Source organism: Streptopelia decaocto, assembly GCF_964273445.1.
Source record: "Streptopelia decaocto genome assembly, chromosome: 1".
Lineage (NCBI taxonomy): Eukaryota > Metazoa > Chordata > Aves > Columbiformes > Columbidae > Streptopelia > Streptopelia decaocto.
The window spans coordinates 319,137-340,410 of NC_138663.1; the positions used below are offsets into that span (position 1 = coordinate 319,137).

The 21,274-nt window shown below is 66.8% G+C and overlaps 1 protein-coding gene across 3 annotated transcripts in view; it reads left to right on the plus strand.

Moving 5' to 3' along the window:
* The first annotated feature begins 225 nt into the window (after nucleotides 1-225).
* Nucleotides 226-21,274, plus strand: part of SHANK3 (SH3 and multiple ankyrin repeat domains 3) — a 393,528-nt gene continuing 372,479 nt past the window's right edge. For all 3 annotated transcript variants that reach the window (XM_082076373.1, XM_082076372.1, XM_082076371.1), the window contains exons 1-2: nucleotides 226-450; nucleotides 11,929-11,978. The gene's annotated coding sequence lies outside the window, so the exon portion shown is untranslated. The remainder of the gene's footprint in view (nucleotides 451-11,928; nucleotides 11,979-21,274) is intronic.

Sequence of the window (21,274 nt, forward strand, 5' to 3'; positions counted from 1 at the left end):
CTCTCGGCCAGGCAGTGTTTCCTCCCGGCCCGCGGTGCTCCCACAGGAAGGGAGAATCTCTGCGCTGGCAAGGTGTTTCCTGGCTCCCCAGATAGGATGCGGAGGCACATCCTGACCCCCGCAGCTGCACGCAGACCCCAGAGCTGTGTGTGCCACAAGCCCCTTTGATGCACAGTACCCCGTGGCCCCCCAGACACATGCACATGCAGCCACGTGTGTGCATGTGGGACCCTGTGGCCAGGCCCTGACCCGGGACGTCCCTCCGTCGCTGCCTCGGCTGCGTGCGGCAGGACGCAGGGCGCACAGGAGGCGGTAGCCTGGCGGGGCCAGGGTGTCCCCTTCCTGGCAGGAAAGGGGCTGAGCTGGCGGCTGCGGGTTTCCTGTAGGTTCCAGCTCCGCGGGCGCCAGGAGCCGGAGCAGCCTGTGCGGGAGCACCCGGGCCTGTGTCAGGTAACAGCACCCCGAACAGTGTGGGGCTGGGGTCCCTGCGCCCCGGCGGGGCTGTGCGGCTGGGCCAGCCCTGGGAAGGGCAGCCCGGTACGGCCGTGGGAGCTGGGGCAGATCCGGTACCGGTACGGCCGTGGGAGCTGGGGCAGATCCGGTACCGGTACGGCCGTGGGAGCCGGGGCGGATCCGGTACCGGTACGGCCGTGGGAGCCGGGGTGGATCCGGTACCGGTACGGCCGTGGGCGCCGGGGCAGATCTGGTACCGCGCCCTGGTCTCGGCGGCGTGGGCCAGCCCAGAGCTTTGCTGTGTGGGCAGGGGCTGGACGGGCAGCACAGGGCTGGGCTGCGGGGCTCGGCGGTGGGACAGTTCAGGCTGTGCCGTGGGGCAGGTCAGTGGGGCAGCACGGGGCCGTGAGCCGGGGCCGGGCCGGGACCCGACGGCGCGGAGCCCTGTCCTGCCCCAGGACGTCCCGCCGACACGGCCCAGCCTGGGGGCGCAGGGCCCGCCCGCGCGGCCGTGGGCTGCCCACGCGGGGCTGCGGGGGCAGCGCCGCCCCTGCCGCGCCCGGAGCCCGCCGGCTCCTCCCGGGGCTGCCGCTGCGGGGGAAGGCAAAGCCGGGGCCGAGCGCGGCCCCGCGGGCCGGGGCGGGCGGAGGTGCCGGAGGGCAGCGGGGGGCGGCGGGGCCGGGGGCGAGGCGCCGGGAGCAGCGCGGGCGCGGCGCGCTGAGGGGCGCCCGGCCGCGGAGAGCCCGGGGTGCCGGTGGCGCTGCGGGGCGGCGACCCCGGGGGCAGCGGCCGGTGCGGGTGCCGGGGCCGGCGCCGGAGCAGCCGCCTCTGAAGTTTGCCTCCGCCCGCCCCTTCCCGCGCGCGCCGGCTCCCCGTTGCCATGACAACTCCTTAAACTAACACCCGCTGCTGGCGGCGGGGGCCGAGTTCGCGGAGGATCCGCCGCGCGCGCCGCTCCCCGCCCCGGCCGCCCCCGCCCGCCGCCCCGCGCCGCTCCGCGCCGCTCCCGCTGCCGGCGGCCGCGCTGCCCCCGGCCGCGCCGCGGATATGGTGGCTCGGGCCCCGCCGCCCGCCGCCCCGCAGGTAACGAGCGGCCGGGGGCAGGGGGGCGGCGCGGGGCCGGGCGCCCGCGGCGGCGGGGTCAGCCCTGCGCGGGAGCGGGCGGCTGCGCGGCCGCGGGGGTCGCGCCCCGAGCGCCCGCCGAGGGTCCGGGTCCGGGTCCGGGTCCGGGTCCGGAGCGCGGGCGCGCGTTGGGCTGGGGTCGGCGGCCGCCGCGCCGCGGGCGGGAGGCTCTGCCGGGGGCGGGGAGCCGGGGCTGTGCTGCGGGCGGGCGGGGGCCGTGGGGCGGGCGGTCCTGCAGTGGGACCGTGGGGCGCGGGGCCGTGGGACGAGCAGGGGCTGCGGTTTGCGGTGGGCACAGGGCCGTGGTGCGCAGCCGGATGCAGTAGCACTGAGAAATTTGGGCCATGGTTTGTGGTTGAGTTGGAGGCTGTGGGGAGTGGTTGGACGTGTGTTTTGGGGAATGGGGCTGTGGGTTGCGTTGGAATGTCTGCATGGGGTGGCTGTGGTTTGCAGTGAGATGTCTTGGGGGAGAGGGGACAGGGTTTGCCCTGGGATGTTGGCCCCTCAGGACAGGAGCTGTGTTTGGAGCTGGGGTGTCTGTGCTGGGGAGCGAGGGCTGGAATGTGCTTTGGAGCATGTGGACTGGAGAGCAGGGGCTTGTGGCTGTAGTGGGAGTCTGTTTTCATCGAAACATAGACTAGTTTGGGTTGGAAGGGACCTTCAAAGGCCATCTAGTTCAACCTCCTGCCATGAGCAGGGACATCTTGAACTAGTTCAGGGTGCTCAGAGCCCCATCCGGTCTGGCCTGGGGTGTCTCCAGGGATGGCGGGATAAGGCTTGAGATTTGCAGTGAGCTGAATGTGCACGGGGATAGAAGTGGTTTGCAATGACACCGACGTGCTGGGAAGGGCCACGGGGAACAGGAGCCCTGCTTTTCAGTCGCGTGCGTGCAGGCACAGCATGCGTCGGAGGATGGGGACCAGGACACCTGTGATACGGTCCAGAGGCATTTAGACAGGCAGGAGGACTGAAGGCATGGCATTGCTTTTGTAGTGTGCGCTGTTGCTTTTGTAACTTACCTGTTTGTGGTCCACTGTGCATAATTGGGTGTATGTGCCCTTGGCTTTGCACATACCTGTGCATGGTGCTCGCCGCACCATTTTGCTGTGTGCTCTGTTGTTTGTGTGCAAGCGCAATTTGTGCAGTAAGTCATCTCCCCCCCGGCTGTTGTGGATAATGAGCTGTTCTCTGGCCATCGGATGTGCTGTGTATGGGATTTGTGTGGTTGTGTTCTTGTGTCTAGGCCTCAGCATGCGGGTTTGCCTGTCCCTGATATCCGGGGAACTAGTGGAGGGTGAGCCTGCCGCCCTCCTGCTCGTCCAAACCGGGGCCAAGGGAGCAGGAAGCTCCCGAGCTGGTTTGGCTGCACAGGCACCGGTACCCACGAGTGCCTGTGGTGCTTGTGTAGATCAGGGTGCTAGCATGAAGGGAGAAATGGGTTTAAGCAAATAGGATTCAAACAGGAACCATGCCTGCTGTTTCTTGCCTTGACGGCTCTGGACAGGGATCCTCAAAGCCTTCAGTGATGGAAGGGTTACGCGTGGCAGGCACCTGTAAGACACACAGTCAGACACGAGGCTAGCTTTGCAAGGGTGCCTACGGCACGGCGCGGTGGGAAATGTCTTGCTGTATTGGCATACAAGGCGTTCTTTAGCTGTTGCGTGTTTGTGCTGGAGAACTGGGCTGTGCGGGGAGGAGCCGAGGACGCGGACACCGGCCTCTGCCGGCTCTGCCATCCGGGCTGGCCCTGCTGAGGGTGCCCTGGCCCGGGTCTCCTGGAGCGTCTGCTGGGCTGGCCAAGCCCCTCGCGGTGTTGATGCTGCACCAGACCCCGTGCACCGTGGGGCTGCGCGGGTGCAGTGTGCGCGGTGCGGTTCGCCAGGCGCGGTGTGCACTGCGGGGCTGTGCGGGCGTGGTGTGCGTGGCATGGTGTGCACGGTGCAGGCACAGTGTGCGTGGCATGGTGTGCACGGTGCAGGCGCGGTGTGCATGGCATGGTGTGCGCGGTGCAGGCGCGGTGTGTGTGGCACGGTGTGTGTGGTACAGGTGTGGTGTGGTGGGGCGGTGGGGCTGGGGCTCGCTTGCTGGGGCACAGAGTGGGGCAGGGGTGGCTCCTACCGGAGGCATGACGAGGTCTTTTCCCCCCAGAACTTTGTAAGTGTCACTGAAAACTTCTGTGGTCGTTCTGTCTCAATGGCAACAGGCAGGTCATGGAGACACCACCTACCTCATTTCCATGGTTTCTTTTTATACTCACACTTAAATGCACACAAACTTCTCGTGCACGTTGCAGCTGCACAGCAGCCTTCTGTGGAGACTCTGCTGATTATGCCAAACTTGCGAGGTTTGTGGCAAGAGGTGCAGAGGGCAAGAAAGGACACAAAGGAGAGTATTACAAGGTCTTTTTTCAGATAATAACAGGATTTTTTTTCTGTTGTACAGCATGTAACATCTAAATATTCATATAACACCTAAGTATTCTTAATATTGTTAGGATTATGATATGAATAATGCCTTCTGTACTGTTTGTGCTCTGTACGTCATTGTTCACTCAAACCGCGGTAGCGTTCTGGGGTGCACACAGACACACGGGCCGCTCACTACCGACTGTTCTGTGCAGGTTTCCACCAGCTAAGAGCGATTTCTGCTGCTCTGCACAGGAGCGTGTAAACGCATCTGCCGATGGTGAAGCACGTGGTGCGAGTGGCGCGGAGCGGAGCGTGGGGCTGCGGGGTGCGGAGGGGCCGGGGTGTCAGGGTGGCCCCCGCGCGTCCCGCGGGCGCGTGGAGCTGGGGCGCCCGCGGGGAGGCACCGCGGGGCTGCGCAATGGCAGCTGGTCCTGGCCGTGGCGCAGCACGGGGCGCGTGGCTGCGCGGGGGCTGTGCAGAGCCGGGCCGGGGCTGCCGGCGGCGCGTGGGGCAGGGCTGAGTTCCCCCGGGAGAGCCAGGGCAGGGACACGCGCGTGGGGGTCAAGGGGGCAGAGCTGCGCCCGGCAGCTGCCTGCGGGACCGGGGGCTCCAGGGCTGGCGTGCCAGGGCTGGCGTTCCAGGGCTGGCGTTCCAGAGCTGGCGTTCCAGAGCTGGCGTTCCAGGGTTGGCGTTCCAGGGTTGGCGTTCCAGGGTTGGCGTTCCAGGGCTGGTGTTCCACAACTGGCATTCCAGAGCTGGCATTCCAGAGCTGGCGTTCCAGGGCTGGCGGGTTGGCTTCCAGGGCTGGTGTTCCAGAGCTGGCATTCCAGAGCTGGCATTCCAGAGCTGGCGTTCCAGGGTTGGCGTTCCAGGGCTGGCATGCCAGGGCTGGCATGCCAGGGCTGGGCTGCCACTGCAAGGTTGTGTTGGAAGGATCAGCACCTGGCAGCACCCCCAGCTCCTGCCCCGCTCTCCCTTTGGGCAGGAGACAGGAGGGGCTGCGAGGGGAGCTGGAGAAGAGCAGAGCCGTGGAACAGGGAAAGGGTGTCCTTCCAGGGGACAAGGGGCACCGGTCGAGCCCTGCGCTGCTCCAGCATCCTCTGCCTGCTCCAGCATCCTCTGCCTGCCCCTTTGCCAGCCCTGGAGCGGGGTCTGGGGTCCGGCTGTGCCGCAGGAGCCGCGGGGGCTCGGCAGCCCGCGGGGCTGGCAGTGCCGGGGGCGGGAATCCCCTCTGCCATGGCAGACCTGGAGCTGGGGGAGGCCGCGCAGCTAAAATGGGTACAAAGAGTAAATTGCCATCCCACTCCTAAATGCAGCTGAGCTGCTGTAACTGTGACAACAGGCAAAAGCTCTGGTTCACGAGTGCCTTGGCTCCTGCTGGCAGTGTGGGAAGGGGAGGCAGCGCTGCTTTGCGCAGGTCCCTCACGGATGAGCACAGACTTTGGGGATGGGGTATCTGCGCCACCGCCAGCGGTCACGCCGCCCGTCCCGTCACGGGCGCAGAACGATGGGCTCTTTCGTTGTTAAGGGGAGCAGAATGATGGGCTCTTTCGTAACCCGAGAAGCAGGTCGAGCAGGAGACTCTTCTATCATTAAATATTGAGAGGCCTCCGGCAGCAGCACATTCTCCGCTCGCTGCCAGCAGCTCTGTGAGTTTGTTCTGGGTGTTGAGTGGACTCAGCTGACTCTGGCTGGGAACGGGGCTGGGGATGGTGCAGGGACCGTCCGTGCCAGCTTCTCAGCTGAGCCCGGGGCATGCGCCCCACAGCCATGCCCCCCACAGCCATGCGCCCCACAGCCGTGTGCCCCACAGCCGTGTGCCCCACAGCCATGGTCCCCACAGCCATGGTCCCCACAGCCATGCCCCCCACAGCCATGCGCCCCACAGCCATGCGCCCCACAGCCATGCCCCCCACAGCCATGCCCCCCACAGCCATGCTCCCCACAGCCGTGTGCCCCACAGCCATGCCCCCCACAGCCATGCGCCCCACAGCCATGCGCCCCACAGCCATGCGCCCCACAGCCATGCCCCCCACAGCCATGTGCCCCACAGCCATGCCCCCCACAGCCATGCCCCCCACAGCCATGCGCCCCACAGCCATGCGCCCCACAGCCATGCCCCCCACAGCCATGCCCCCCACAGCCATGCCCCCCACAGCCATGTGCCCCACAGCCATGCGCCCCACAGCCATGCCCCCCACAGCCATGCCCCCCACAGCCATGCTCCCCACAGCCATGTGCCCCACAGCCATGCTCCCCACAGCAGCCCCTGCAGCCTGGCCCTGCGGGAGCCGCCCATCGCCGCTGTGCTCCAGCCCAGGCCCTGCTCCAAGGGGCTGCTCGTTTTCAAGGAGCCGGTTCTTTGTGTTGCTCTTTCATGCCAGGGTGGATGACTCTGCAGGCTCCAGAACTGCAGAGACTTCGCTGGGCAGGGCTGGTTCGGTGGTTGGCTGGGTTTGTTTGCACCGAGAGACCCAAGGGCGCAGTTTGGTTCTGGGCTGCACGTGTCCCCAGGACAGAACCGATGGGTTCTGGGCTGTCCCCCAGCTCCCTCGGCCGCTCCCGTTGGGGACTGCGGGGCTCCCCTCCTCCGGGACAGGCTGCCACTCCTGGCTTATTTAAGGAGTGATTTAGACTTCCAGGCCTGGATTCTTCTGCTTTTTATAGACATCCCCAGGGGAGTGCGCAGAATGGCAGGAAACGCAGCAGCCCCGCAAGCACTCAGCCTGGACGCTATTGTTCCGCGCCGGCGGAAGCCGCCACCGCAGGGCTGCCAGGGGACCGGCCCCGTCCGCAGGAGTCTCAGCCCTGTCCTTGCACCATGATGTAATGTTTCCTGGCCTTGGTAGGAAGGGACTACAGCTCCCAGAGTGCGCGGGGGTGCAGGAGACGGCGTGCCGGGGGCCGCGGGCTGTACCCTGTCCTCTGTGTCTCCTGCTCCTCCGCAGGGTCGCAGATCCTGGAGCTGTGACAAGAGCCCGTTGGGACGTGATGGCCACACCTGAGCTCATCCTGACAGCCCAAGTCTCACAGACCCCTGGGGCAACGTGGAGCAGCTGTGCCGACCACGCTGTGCCGGGCAGTGCCGTGCCCGGGTGGGAGTTTGGCTGCAGTGTGGCCAGGCCGGTGCCGAGCTTCGTCTGGTGCAGAGATGCGCCGCTGGGGCTGGCACGGCGACGCTCGCCTTGGCCCGGGTTGGAGGCGGCTCGTTGCGGGGAAGGCTTTGCCTGCGTTTCTTGTCTGGAGCAGCTGGAATGGATTCGTTGGGGACGCTTGTGAGAGGGACCAAGTGGCATCATCCCTTTGTGGGATCAGGAGACAGAGACAGGCACGTCCCCCTGCATGAACAGGCATTTGCTTGTGCCCCATCTGTCACATCACAACCCCACGGATGTCTCAGTGCAAGAGGCGTTCCCACAGCCCTCCGGAGACAGAAGCCTCCAGATGCTTCCCAGCTCCCAGTTCTGTCTTGGGGACAGTTTTACTTCCACTGACTGTCATTTCCAATCATGTCGTGTTTGTTAGACTGCTGGGGACCAGCTGCTGCGGTTCCTGCGCGGCTGCAGCCCCTGCATCTTATCCTGGAACGGGAGGAAGCTGGACGGGAAGCGGGGAATCTGGACATTCCTGATAACAGAGTCAGTCCCGGGCAAGCGAAAGGCAGAGCTGCCGTTCCTGAGCAAGAGGAGTAACAGCCTCCCTGGAGCCGGCCCTGCTCGTCCGAACGAGGCCCCTCCGCTCCGCAGGATCCTCAGGGACGTGAGGGCTGGATCCTGGCAGTGTGCAAGCTGCAGTCTAAATGCATCACACATCATCTGCATAATTTATTCTTCTATGAAGAGTTTAATTTATCAGGTCCAATAATAAACTCATAAATCTTCTTTGCCTGTTATCAGCGTTGGGAGAAGATGCTCATATTAAAAGCATTTAATTTATCTCCTGAGCTGCTTCCCATGCACATCAGTGCCTTTGACACGTCGGGATGTATATTCCCATGGCCGGTGTTCCACCAGGCCCTGTGACCTGAGGACAGGAGAGATGGTGCTGGAGAAGTCCAGCGGTGTGGAGCCCAGAGCCGGTCGTGCTGGCCTAGATCTGCTCTGGAGGATGGACGTGGAGGGAAGGCCATGCTGCTGGGGCCATCCCTGCTGGGACCGCGCTGCATCCAGAGCCACCCCCTGGGGTCCTCTCACTGTCCCGGGCCACCTCCGGCTCTGCCCCTGGAGCTGGGACCAGCTGGGACCAGCTGCCCATGCTGAGGGGGATCCAGGAGCTGGGACCAGCTGCCCATGCTGAGGGGGATCCAGGAGCTGGGACCACCGCCCATGATGAGGGGGATCCAGGAGCTGGGACCACTGCCCGTGCTGAGAGGGATCTGGGAGCTGGGACCACCGCCCATGATGAGGGGGATCCAGGAGCTGGGACCACCGCCCATGCTGAGGGGGATCCAGGAGCTGGGACCAGCTGCCCATACTGAGAGGGATCCAGGAGCTGGGACCACTGCCCGTGCTGAGGGGGATCCAGGAGCTGGGACCACCGCCCATGATGAGGGGGATCCAGGAGCTGGGACCACTGCCCGTGCTGAGGGGGATCCAGGAGCTGGGACCACCGCCTGTGCTGAGGGGGATCCAGGAGCTGGGACCACCGCCCATGCTGAGGGGGATCCAGGAGCTGGGACCACCGCCCGTGCTGAGGGGGATCCAGGAGCTGGGACCACCGCCCATGCTGAGGGGGATCCAGGAGCTGGGACCGCCGCCCGTGCTGAGGGGGATCCAGGAGCTGGGACCACCGCCCATGATGAGGGGGATCCAGGAGCTGGGACCGCCGCCCGTGCTGAGGGGGATCCAGGAGCTGGGACCACCGCCCATGATGAGGGGGATCCAGGAGCTGGGACCGCCGCCCGTGCTGAGGGGGATCCAGGAGCTGGGACCACCGCCCGTGCTGAGGGGGATCCAGGAGCTGGGACCACCGCCCATGATGAGGGGGATCCAGGAGCTGGGACCGCCGCCCGTGCTGAGAGGGATCCAGGAGCTGGGACCGCCGCCCGTGCTGAGGGGGATCCAGGAGCTGGGACCACCGCCCGTGCTGAGGGGGATCCAGGAGCTGGGACCACTGCCCATGATGAGGGAGATCCAGGAGCTGGGACCACCGCCCATGATGAGGGGGATCCAGGAGCTGGGACCACTGCCCATGATGAGGGGGATCGGGTTCTGGCGCCGGCTGCCCGTGCTGAGGGGGATCGGGTTCTGGCGCCGGCTGCCCGTGCTGAGGGGGATCAGGTTCTGGCGCCGGCTGCCCGCACCACGGGGGTCCTGACCTGCGGGAGGGGCTGCACGGCCCCGCCAGATGCTGCCGCTGGTCACCTCGGTTGGGATCCTCACCCACAGAAACCTCGAGGTCCGGCGGGGACCTTGCACCGTCCTGGGCCCCAGGGGCTTCCTGTGGCAGCGAGACACGCCATCTAGTTCCAGGCGATGTGGAGAAGTATTTCCTTTTCTTAGTGTGAGATCCCACAACATTTTCCGCTGCCCTCACGCTGTGAGATGAAAAGAACAGAAGCGTTGTCTCCTCTCTGCAAACTGTTCAGGATGTTGCAGCCTTTTATCTGTGTCCCTTCTTATTTGCCTCCTTCTAAGGCAGCAATCTCTGCTCTTTCCTTCCTCTTTTGATGACAGTTTTTCTCGCCCTTTGGTCATTCATTCCTCCCGTTTCCAAGTCCCCTTTGTTTTACGCTTTCCTGGGGGGCCCTGGTGCCAGGTCCTGCAGCCGCTGGACATGTGGGGCTGTGCAGACACCTCGTCCCCATGCGCTCTCTTGCCCGTTTTGCTCCCAGTGCTGCCTGTGCAGCCCCAGCCCTCGCACACCCGTGAGGATGGTGGGGAAGCGGAGGTGGTGGGGAAGTGGAGGTGGCGGGGAAGTGGAGGTGGTGGGGAAGTGCAGCCGGTGCTCGGCTGGGTCGGGACGAGGTGCCGCTGGGGCTCAGCGCTCGGCTGCCCGGGGCTGTGCCGCGGCTGCGCCAGCGCCGTCCCGGCGTGGGGCTCGGTGTGTGCCTGGGGCAGGCTCCCGTGCTCCACGTGTCTGCCGTGTGCGTGGTTGGGTTCGCTGCCTGTCTGATGTCCATGCGGAGGCCCAGAGGGTGTGCAGCTGGGCCACCAGGCATGTTGGGGTGATTGGGTCGTGCCACCTTTGGTGACGTGGCTGTAGCCTTGCTGTGTAACTCCCGCCTGAACCCACCGTGTCCGTGGGCTGGGGCTGCCAGAGATGCCTTTGGCGGGCAGGGGTTCCTGCTGCACACCGCACAGCGCACCCTCCTCCCGCCGCCCGGCCGTGCCGGATGAGCCTCCTGGCGCCACTGACGCGACGGGCCGGTCCGGGCCCTGGCCTGGCTGCTGCACCGAGGATTTCGGCCGGTGCGCGGTGCGAGGGAGGCCGTGCCGGTGTCCCAGCCCGTGCCGGGGGTGTCACCCTCCGCCGTAAGCGCTGTGAGGCTGCTGGTCAGGGTTTGGTGTCCCTGCAGGCGCAGCGTCCCCTGCCCCACCGCCTGCCTGGCTCCAGTCTTGGCATTCCCGGTGCTGAGGGACCGCGAGTCCAAGCAGGACACACACGTGGCCTGCGCTGTTTTGTTTAGGTCCTACGTAAACAGCTGTGGTAGGTTTCCTCTGTTCTCATGGCACAGGTGTCTCGTGAGCTTTTCTCCAGGGAGGAGCCCATGGCGCAGCCGTGTCCGGTGCTGCGGCCCCGCTGGGCCTGGGCAGCATCGTTTTACAGAGGAGCACGCAATAGCTGCCAAGTTTTGCAGGTGTATCGCAGTGTGTGTGATCCCGTTCGGCAGAGGCTGGACTGTGCCCTACAGAACTTTTCCAGCCCGCGTGGCACGCTGCGGCCTGCACGGCGGGAGCGGCGCCGCGGCCCCTTCCCCGCAGCACCGTGCACTTGCTGACACCAGCTGCTGCACAACAGGCGTGCGCCAAGAAATCCCAAGTCATACATTTTTAATTTTCTACAACAGAGCAGCCATTTCAGCCACTCACCCAGAAAGAATCTTTAATGAGAAGCGGGGAGAGCGAGCATGCACATTTCCAGCACATAGGAGAGCAGAGGCATTGTGGACGCACTCTTCTCTTTTCCTGGCTGCCTGTAGCTGTTCCTGAATTTTGCCTGGGCCGCTTGCTGTGTGGTGTTCTGGGGGTGGGCTCGGCTGGGCCCCGGTCCCCAGTTGCTCCTCCCAAACAAGAGAGGCTACCCTATGGAAAACCTGACCCTTAGACCTGCCGGTGATTCGGCTTGAGCCCGCCGGCGCCTACGGCTCTGCTTGGGGTGGCTGCCCCAGGTGGGAGAGGTTCTCGAGGGTCCCTGCTGCCCCAGGTGGGAGAGGTTCTCGAGGGTCCCTGCTGCCCCAGGTGGGAGAGGTTCTCGAGGGTCCCTGGTGCCCCAGGTGGGAGAGGTTCTCGAGGGTCCCTGCTGCCCCAGGTGGGAGAGGTTCTCGAGGGTCCCTGCTGCCCCAGGTGGGAGAGGTTCTCAAGGGTCCCTGCTGCCCCAGGGTGGCTGTGTCCGCTGTCCCTCTGGCTCGAGCCCAGGCTGCCGGGAAGCTGTGTTGCCCTTGTCCAGGGTCTCATGGAGCTGTGCTCCAGGCCAGCAGGGGCTACCAGGCCTCCATCCGGGCTGGGCAAGGGGCAGAGCCCCTGTGGCTCTGCTCGGGGCAGCAGCCGTGCCCCTCCTGGGTGAGGGGCCTTGCTTGGGCAGGAGGGCTCGGGGCTCCTGCTCGCGCAGGTGTTGGCGCAGGCTGGAGGTGGCCTTGCCCCCCTCCTGGTGTCCCGTGGGAAGTTTGCTCTGGGATGCTCTGGTTCCCAGCTCCGCCGTGCTGAGGCTCTGTCATCCACACCGCGCAGCGTGCCCGGTGCCGTGCGTGCGCTGGCTGACTGTCCCCGCTCTCTGTTGTCCGCAGGTTGATGAAGAGGGAGTGCTGTGACCCCGAGCCCGTGACAGTCATTTCAGGTAAGCACTGCTCTGCCTTCCCGCTCTGCCTTCGGAACCGCCCTGCGCCTCCCACGGGAGGTGCTGAGGAGGGGGCTGAGGCTGAAGTGGGCCCTGCAGCCTTGCTCTGGGGGAAAACGGCCTGTTGGGCAGTGGGGATGGGACCTGGCTGTGCTCAGGGGCAGCCGTGGGAGAGCTGGGGGCACAAATGGGGCCTGTGGGGGCTGGCAAAGGGTGGCAGGGCTGGGGCTGCGGGGGCGCGCTTGGGCAGGCTGCAGTGGGGCAGGTCATGGCCACGAGGCGTGCTCTGGGAGGAACGGTCCCGCCGAGACGGCTGCCACGGCTGCCCGGGCCATCCAGGGGGACCCGGGGTGTCCCCTCTGATGGGTTCCCCCGGGCCATCCAGGGGGACCCGGGGTGTCCCCTCTGATGGGTTCCCCCGGGCCATCCAGGGGGACCCGGGGTGTCCCCTCTGATGGGTTCCCCCGGGCCATCCAGGGGGACCCGGGGTGTCCCCTCTGGTGGGTTCCCCCGGGCCATCCAGGGGGACCCAGGGTGTCCCCTCTGATGGGTTCCCCCGGGCCATCCAGGGGGACCCGGGGTGTCCCCTCCGGTGGGTTCCCCCGGGCCATCCAAGGGGACCCGGGGTGTCCCCTCTGGTGGGTTCCCCCGGGCCATCCAGGGGGACCCGGGGTGTCCCCTCTGGTGGGTTCCCCCGGGCCATCCAAGGGGACCCGGGGTGTCCCCTCTGGTGGGTTCCCCCAGGCCCGTCCAGGGGGACCCGGGGTGTCCCCTCTGGTAGGTTCCCCCGGGCCCATCCAGGGGGACCCGGGGTGTCCCCTCTGATGGGTTCCCCTGGGCCATCCAGGGGGACCCGGGGTGTCCCCTCTGGTGGGTTCCCCCGGGCCATCCAGGGGGACCCGGGGTGTCCCCTCTGGTGGGTTCCCCCAGGCCCATCCAGGGGGACCCAGGATCTCTGTCTGGAACAAGCACCACTGGTCTCAGAGGGCAGGGGGTTCCTGGACATCACACTGTTGTAGGTGCTTCCTGAGGGTGTGCACACCCGGAGTGTGTCCCTGAGGGTGTGCACACCGGAGTGTGTTCCTGAGGGTGTACACACCCGGAGTGTGTCCCTGAGGGTGTGCACACCAGAGTGTGTCCCTGAGGGTGTGCACACCGGAGTGTGTTCCTGAGGGTGTACACACCCGGAGTGTGTCCCTGAGGGTGTGCACACCAGAGTGTGTCCCTGAGGGTGTGCACACCCGGAGTGTGTCCCTGAGGGTGTGCACACCGGAGTGTGTTCCTGAGGGTGTACACACCCGGAGTGTGTCCCTGAGGGTGTGCACACCAGAGTGTGTCCCTGAGGGTGTGCACACCCAGAGTGTGCCCTGAGGGTGTGCACACCGGAGTGTGTCCCTGAGGGTGTGCACACCAGAGTGTGCCCTGAGGGTGTGCACACCCAGAGTGTGCCCTGAGGGTGTGCACACCCGGAGTGTGTCCCTGAGGGTGTGCACACCCGGAGTGTGTCCCTGAGGGTGTGCACACCCAGAGTGTGTCCCTGAGGGTGTGCACACCTGAGTGTGTCCCTGAGGGTGTGCACACCCGGAGTGTGTCCTGAGGGTGTGCACACCGGAGTGTGTCCCTGAGGGTGTGCACACCCAGAGTGTGTCCCTGAGGGTGTGCACACCGGAGTGTGTCCCTGAGGGTGTGCACACCCGAGTGTGTCCCTGAGGGTGTGCACACCGGAGTGTGTCCCTGAGGGTGTGCACACCCAGAGTGTGTCCCTGAGGGTGTGCACACCGGAGTGTGTCCCTGAGGGTGTGCACACTCAGAGTGTGCCCTGAGGGTGTGCACACCGGAGTGTGTCCCTGAGGGTGTGCACACCGGAGTGTGTCCCTGAGGGTGTGCACACCCAGAGTGTGTCCCTGAGGGTGCGCACACCCACAGTATGTTCCTGAGGGTGTGCACACCCGGAGTGTGTCCCTGAGGGTCTGTTCCCACCTACTGCTCGCCCTGCACCAGTGCAACTAGTGCTGGGCCTTGCAGGGGAGCAGGACTCCGGCTTCTGCCCCGTCCCCAGGCTGCGACCTGCCAGCCCCAGTCCCTGCGGACGCTTGCCATGGCCCCCCAGGCAAGGGATGAGCTGAGGAGCGCGGGACCCCCGTGCACCCACGCACCGTGTGGACACCTCTGTGGGGCTGGGGCTCAGCGAGTGCCAGCCTCACCCAGCCCTTCTCCCTGTGCACTGGGCACGCTGACCTGTCGCGCAGCGAGCAGCGTATGTCAGGCTTCAGGGTGAAGGCTTGGAAACCAAAGGATGGAACAAAGGAAACATGAAATGCTGATGCACAAGAATAGCGGGTGCTTTTTTTGGTTTCAGCAGGCTGTTTTCAGAGCCTGCAGCTTCATTCCAGGACCCCTGAAGTGTGTTGCCACTTCACCTTGTAAATCCTCTGGATAATTCAGGCTGCCCGTGCAGGGCTGGCTGTGCCGCGTGGGCCGAGCAGCGTGGGCTGTGCTGCGTGTTTCCGTGCAGGGCTGGCTGCGCTGCGGGGGCTGCGCTGCGGGGGCTGCGCTGCATATTTCCGTGCAGAGGAGTCGCTGTGCTGCGCTGTGCCATGCCGTGGCGTGCTGTGCCGCGCTGTGCCATACTGCGCCGTGCTGTGCCGTGCTGTGCCGCGCTGTGCCATACTGCGCCGTGCTGTGCCGTGCTGTGCCATACTGTGCCGTGCTGTGCCATGCTGTGCCGTGCTGTGCCGCGCTGTGCCATACTGCACCGTGCTGTGCCATGCCGTGCCGTGCTGTGCCACACTGTGCCATGCCATGCTGCGCCGTGCTGTGCCGCGCTGTGCCAGGTGGCTCGGGGCTGGGGAGCTGCTGCGCTGTGAGGGGTCTTTCCCGCAGGGCTGTGCCAGTCTGAGCACCGGCTGCCAGTGCGGGGCAGGCGCAGCCTTGGGATACGTGCGGTGGGGATGCACGGTGTTTGTACCGAGACGTGGGAATTCATCCAGGCTATTCTGCTAGCTGGTGTGTTCAATTAAGTCAGTCCGCCTGGTCCCGGAGTACATGCGTGGCTCGCAGGGCCTGAATGTGATTGCGGTGGCAGCGTCATTTCTGCGCGCTGGCAGCAGGTCACTGCACGGCAGACGGTGCTCTGCCCTGGTCCCCGTTCTGCAGCAGAGCAGACCCCGGGCAGCGGGCCCCGTGGAGCTGGGCTGGGCGAAGGCGATCCCTGTGCAGGACATGGTCCCCATCCCCAAAGGGGAGGGACCGGCCCTCCCTGCTGCAGCAGGAGCCCCGTCCGTGGGACATGGGGAGGCTGTGGCGGGGCCGGAGCCTGGCGCGGTCCTGCCCGCTCTGTGCCACCACGGCCGCCCGGCTGGCTCTGCCCGGCGCCTCCCGCGTCCTGCCGGTGCAGCAGCTCTGCCCTGTGCCGGACAGGCTGGTGGTGCGGCGGGCAGGGGGCAGGGGAGGGTGCCAGAGGCGATTAGCGTCTCAGTCCCAGACAAACAGATGGAGGCAGCGTTATCCTATTACCCAGGGGCTAAGCGGCAGAGGCTGAATGATGTGTTCAGCTGGCTGATCAGTGGGTGCCCTGGGCCCCAGCAGCAGCAGGATGTTTTTCTGGGGTGGCAGCTCTGGATAGTGTCTGCGCCCAGACAGGACCAGGCCCCTGGGAACAGGTCAGATATGCACTGGAGACATGGGGTCAGCACCACCAGTCCCGGACCAAGAGCTCTGCTGCTGCGGCCTGGAGCTTTGCAGGGAGGCCAGGGCGCCTCGGGGCCGGGTGCAGGGGCTGTGCTGGGTGTGCAGGGGCTGTGCTGGTGTGCAGGGGCTGTGCTGGGTGTGCAGGGGCTGTGCCGGGTGTGCAGGGGCTGTGCTGGTGTGCAGGGGCTGTGCTGGGTGTGCAGGGGCTGTGCCGGGGTGTGCAGGGGCTGTGCTGGGTGTGCAGGGGCTGTGCTGGGTGTGCAGGGGCTGTGCCGGGTGTGCAGGGGCTGTGCTGGGTGTGCAGGGGCTGTGCCGGGTGTGCGGGGGCTGTGCTGGGTGTGCAGGGGCTGTGCCGGGTGTGCAGGGGCTGTGCTGGGTGTGCAGGGGCTGTGCGGGTGTGCGGGGGGTGTGCAGGGGCTGTGTTGGGGTGTGCAGGGGCTGTGTTGGGGTGTGCAGGGGCTGTGCCGGGTGTGCAGGGGCTGTGCTGGTGTGCAGGGGCTGTGTCAGGGTGTGCAGGGGCTGTGCTGGTGTGCAGGGGCTGTGCCGGGTGTGCAGGGGCTGTGCGGGTGTGCAGGGGCTGTGCTGGGTGTGCAGGGGCTGTGCTGGTGTGCAGGGGCTGTGCCGGGTGTGCAGGGGCTGTGCTGGTGTGCAGGGGCTGTGCCGGGTGTGCAGGGGCTGTGTCAGGGTGTGCAGGGGCTGTGCTGGTGTGCAGGGGCTGTGCTGGGTGTGCAGGGGCTGTGCGGGTGTGCAGGGGCTGTGCTGGTGTGCAGGGGCTGTGCTGGGTGTGCAGGGGCTGTGCTGGTGTGCAGGGGCTGTGCCGGGGTGTGCAGGGGCTGTGCCGGGGTGTGCAGGGGCTGTGCTGGGTGTGCAGGGGCTGTGCTGGTGTGCAGGGGCTGTGCTGGGTGTGCAGGGGCTGTGCTGGTGTGCAGGGGCTGTGCTGGGTGTGCAGGGGCTGTGCCGGGTGTGCAGGGGCTGTGCTGGTGTGCAGGGGCTGTGCTGGGTGTGCAGGGGCTGTGCCGGGGTGTGCAGGGGCTGTGCTGGGTGTGCAGGGGCTGTGCCGGGTGTGCAGGGGCTGTGCTGGGTGTGCAGGGGCTGTGCCGGGTGTGCGGGGGCTGTGCTGGGTGTGCAGGGGCTGTGCCGGGTGTGCAGGGGCTGTGCTGGGTGTGCAGGGGCTGTGCGGGTGTGCGGGGGGTGTGCAGGGGCTGTGTTGGGGTGTGCAGGGGCTGTGCCGGGTGTGCAGGGGCTGTGCTGGTGTGCAGGGGCTGTGTCAGGGTGTGCAGGGGCTGTGCTGGTGTGCAGGGGCTGTGCCGGGTGTGCAGGGGCTGTGCTGGTGTGCAGGGGCTGTGCCGGGTGTGCAGGGGCTGTGTCAGGGTGTGCAGGGGCTGTGCTGGGTGTGCAGGGGCTGTGTTGGTGTGTGCAGGGGCTGTGTTGGGGTGTGCAGGGGCTGTGTTGGTGTGTGCAGGGGCTGTGCTGGGGTGTGCAGGGGCTGTGCTGGGTGTGCAGGGGCTGTGCCGGGGTGTGCAGGGGCTGTGCCGGGGTGTGCAGGGGCTGTGCTGGGTGTGCAGGGGCTGTGCTGGTGTGCAGGGGCTGTGCTGGTGTGCAGGGGCTGTGCTGGGTGTGCAGGGGCTGTGCTGGTGTGCAGGGGCTGTGCTGGGTGTGCAGGGGCTGTGCTGGTGTGCAGGGGCTGTGCTGGGTGTGCAGGGGCTGTGCCGGGGTGTGCAGGGGCTGTGTTGGTGTGTGCAGGGGCTGTGCGGGTGTGCAGGGGCTGTGCGGGTGTGCAGGGGCTGTGTTGGTGTGTGCAGGGGCTGTGCGGGTGTGCAGGGGCTGTGCTGGTGTGCAGGGGCTGTGCCGGGGTGTGCAGGGGCTGTGCTGGTGTGCAGGGGCTGTGCTGGTGTGCAGGGGCTGTGATGGGGCAGGGCCGTGGCTGAGCGAGGGGCTGGGCCCTCACTGGTGGTGATGGTGCGGGGCTGGTGCGTCCTGGCAGCAGCGGGCCTGTCCAGGTTGCTCCGTGGATCGTGTAATTCCTGCAGCTCCTCAGGTTTCTGTCTCCCTGCGGTGTCGTGCCCCCTAAGCGGGAGCTGGGAGCGGGCACGGTGCGGCTGCAGCAGGGCCGCTGGGGGCCGTGCAGCCCTGCAGCTGGGCGGCTGCCGGCCTGGGCCGCGGCACGGCCGCGCACCGCGGGCTGGGCGTTCGCCGGCGGTGCGGTGGTGCGGCGGTGTGGCGGTGTGGCGGTGCGGTGGTGCGGCGGTGCGGCGGTGTGGCGGTGCGGCGGTGCGGTGGTGCGGCGGTGTGGCGGTGCGGCGGTGCGGTGGTGCGGCGGTGCGGCGGTGCGGCGGTGCGGTGGTGCGGCGGTGCGGCGGTGTGGCGGTGCGGCGGTGCGCACAGAGCTGCCTGCTGCGGTCGGGGTTGGAGGTGTGCGGACCTCATGCTCGCGTTGCTTGTCCCTGGGCTCCGCCACGTTCCCGGGCTGTGCTGACCTGCCGCTGTGCCCAGGGTGCTGTGGGGAGCTGGAGCGAGCAGATGTGCTTCCTGACAGCCTGTCCATGGCGGGGCAGGCTCCAGCCGCCTGCTCCTCCTGGCTGTGCCCTCACGTGTGTCTGACCCGGGCATGTTCCTCCCCTGCATCCACGAGGTGAGGCGGTGTGTGGGGTCCTAGAGCTGTGGCTCCACATGAGGAGCTGAAGGGGGCTCAGTGACTGGTGGGACGGGAGGAGACGGCAGCCCGGGCAGCGCACGCCTCTGGACAGAGCTGTCTGTGGCCAGCCCGGTCCCTGAGGCTCTGGAAGGGTCTGACTCCCTGCTCTGGTCGCGGGGGTGATTTCCAGCTGCTCTCGTGGTCCTGTGCAGGTCTGTCCCTGCCCTGGTCCCCGCGGCAGCTGGCGGGGCAGGCAGCGGGCTGGGGGGGTGCGGGACGGGAGGACCCCGACCGGGCGCACAGGGCCTGGCACGTGCTCCGTGCCAGCTGTAGCTGTAGTTACCAAGGTGACCGTGTTAAGTGGTGTTCCTATGGCTACGCGCCGCTCCTGCTCAGAGTGACTGCGGGGGGAGCGCGCGGACCCCCAGGACCCGGTGCCTCCCGGGAGGCTGTTCCCATTGCAGCCGGCCCCTGCTCTGCTCCGAGACGCCTTTCCGGGGCAGGAGAGGCTGCGTGGGCAGCTCATGGTGCTGGCTGCCCACGGGCGGGCTGGTAGGGCCGAGTTACAGAGGTTGCACTCCAGCCCCTCATTCCTGCTCTTGTGTCATTGTTCATCGCCAATTGTGCTTTAGAGGAACAGCTACAGTTGCAAGCTGCTCTTGACAAAAGCCACCGGGACAAAATGAGCTTGGTTTTAAGCTGGGCCAGCTGGCAGCGTGGGCTGCCCGTGTGTCTGCGTCCAGCCCAGGAGCAGCAGTGAGCACCCAGGGATGGGGACAAGGACCAAACGGCTGTGTCCCAGCAGTACCACCGGAGCCCCAGTGTCACGCGGCGCCAGCACGCACGTGCTGTCCGGCTGTCCCACCTGCCCAGCTTGCCAAGGACAGGGGCTGGGCCTGGCAGCGGCTGTGCCGCCCTGAGCCACAGCCTGGGCTGTGTGGCAGTGCCTGGCACCGAGCAGCACTGTGCCCTGTGCGGGGCTGAGGGACAGAGAGAGGGTTTCCTGTTGGCCTGAAGGGTCGTCTCCAGCTGGGACAGGGGCAGGAGTGAGCAAAGAGCCTTTGCTGTGGCCAAGTGGGGCTGTGCCAGGGTCAGTCCGGTGGGGAACTGGCTGCCGTGGTTTGGTGGGGCCCGCTCCCTGGTGGCGGAGCAGCGGGATCCCCTCCTGCAGCGCTGTGCAGCAGACACAGGACAGCTCTGGGAAACCCCTGTGCGAAAGACTGTTGCCCCAGAACTCTGCTGACAGGTTTCCCTACAAATCATCACCAGCCGTGCTCTGCAGCTGCCCCCACGTGTGCGTGTGCTGGGGAGCTCGGGGTGCCCCTGCCCCTTTGCTGGCCCCTCGCTGGGGTCAGCGCTGCTCTGCTGTCACCCTGGGAACAGTGAGCACTGGGGTCAGCACTGCTCTGCTGTCACCCTGGGAACAGTGAGCACTGGGGTCAGCGCTGCTCTGCTGTCACCCTGGGAACAGTGAGCACTGGGGTCAGCGCTGCTCTGCCGTCACCCGGGAATGGTGAGCACTGGGGTCAGCGCTGCTCTGCCGTCACCCCAGGAATGGTGAGCACTGGGGTCAGCGCTGCTCTGCCGTCACCGCGGGAATGGTGAGCACTGGGGTCAGCGCTGCTCTGCCGTCACCGCGGGAATGGTGAGCACTGGGGTCAGCGCTGCTCTGCCGTCACCCCGGGAATGGTGAGCACTGGGGTCAGCGCTGCTCTGCCGTCACCCCGGGAATGGTGAGCACTGGGGTCAGCGCTGCTCTGTGCTGGGGTCAGCGCTGCTCTGCTGTCACCCTGGGAACGGTGAGCACTGGGGTCAGCGCTGCTCTGCTGTCACCCCGGGATGGTGAGCACTGGGGTCAGCGCTGCTCTGCTGTCACCCCGGGATGGTGAGCACTGGGGTCAGCGCTGCTCTGCCGTCACCCGGGAATGGTGAGCACTGGGGTCAGCGCTGCTCTGTGCTGGGGTCAGCGCTGCTCTGCCGTCACCCGGGAATGGTGAGCACTGGGGTCAGCGCTGCTCTGCTGTCACCCTGTGAACGGTGAGCACTGGGGTCAGCACTGCTCTGCCGTTACCCCAGGAATGGTGAGCACTGGGGTCAGCACTGCTCTGCTGTCACCCCAGGAATGGTGAGCACTGGGGTCAGCGCTGCTCTGCTGTCACCCCAGGAATGGTGAGCACTGGGGTCAGCGCTGCTCTGCTGTCACCCCAGGAATGGTGAGCACTGGGGTCAGCGCTGCTCTGCTGTCACCCTGGGAATGGTGAGCACTGGGGTCAGCGCTGCTCTGTGCTGGGGTCAGCGCTGCTCTGCTGTCACCCCGGGATGGTGAGCACTGGGGTCAGCGCTGCTCTGCCGTCACCCCGGGAATGGTGAGCACTGGGGTCAGCGCTGCTCTGCCGTCACCCCGGGATGGTGAGCACTGGGGTCAGCGCTGCTCTGCTGTCACCCCGGGAATGGTGAGCACTGGGGTCAGCGCTGCTCTGCTGTCACCCCGGGAATGGTGAGCACTGGGGCAGTGAGTTTCCTGCCATGAGCAGCGCGTTTGGGGACTTGCCCTTTAATTGTCTGCACACGCCCAGTGACCCACTGACCCGGGCGAACAGAGAGGGAGATCAATGGGAGGAGGGTTCCCGGCGGGCCGGTCGATGCGCGCCGCCCCGTTGCGCTGCGCGTCCGGCACGGCGGGCTCGGCGCACACAGCTGTGCCCGCGCGTCCGCGCTGAGCCACGGCTGGGGACACGGGCAGCGTGGCCAAGGACAAGGGCGGGCTGCGCAGACTGCGCTGTGCTGGCCCTCCCGTGGGGCCGGGCCGGGGCCACGGCCAACAGCGGGGCTGGCTGACCTGCCTGCGCCCGGAGAGCCGGAGGGGACGCCCCGGCACGGCGGGGCCCTGGCTCTGGGCAGGGCCCTGGCTCTGGGCAGGGGCCCGGCTCTGGGCAGGGGCCTGGCTCTGGGCAGCACCCTGGCTCTGGGC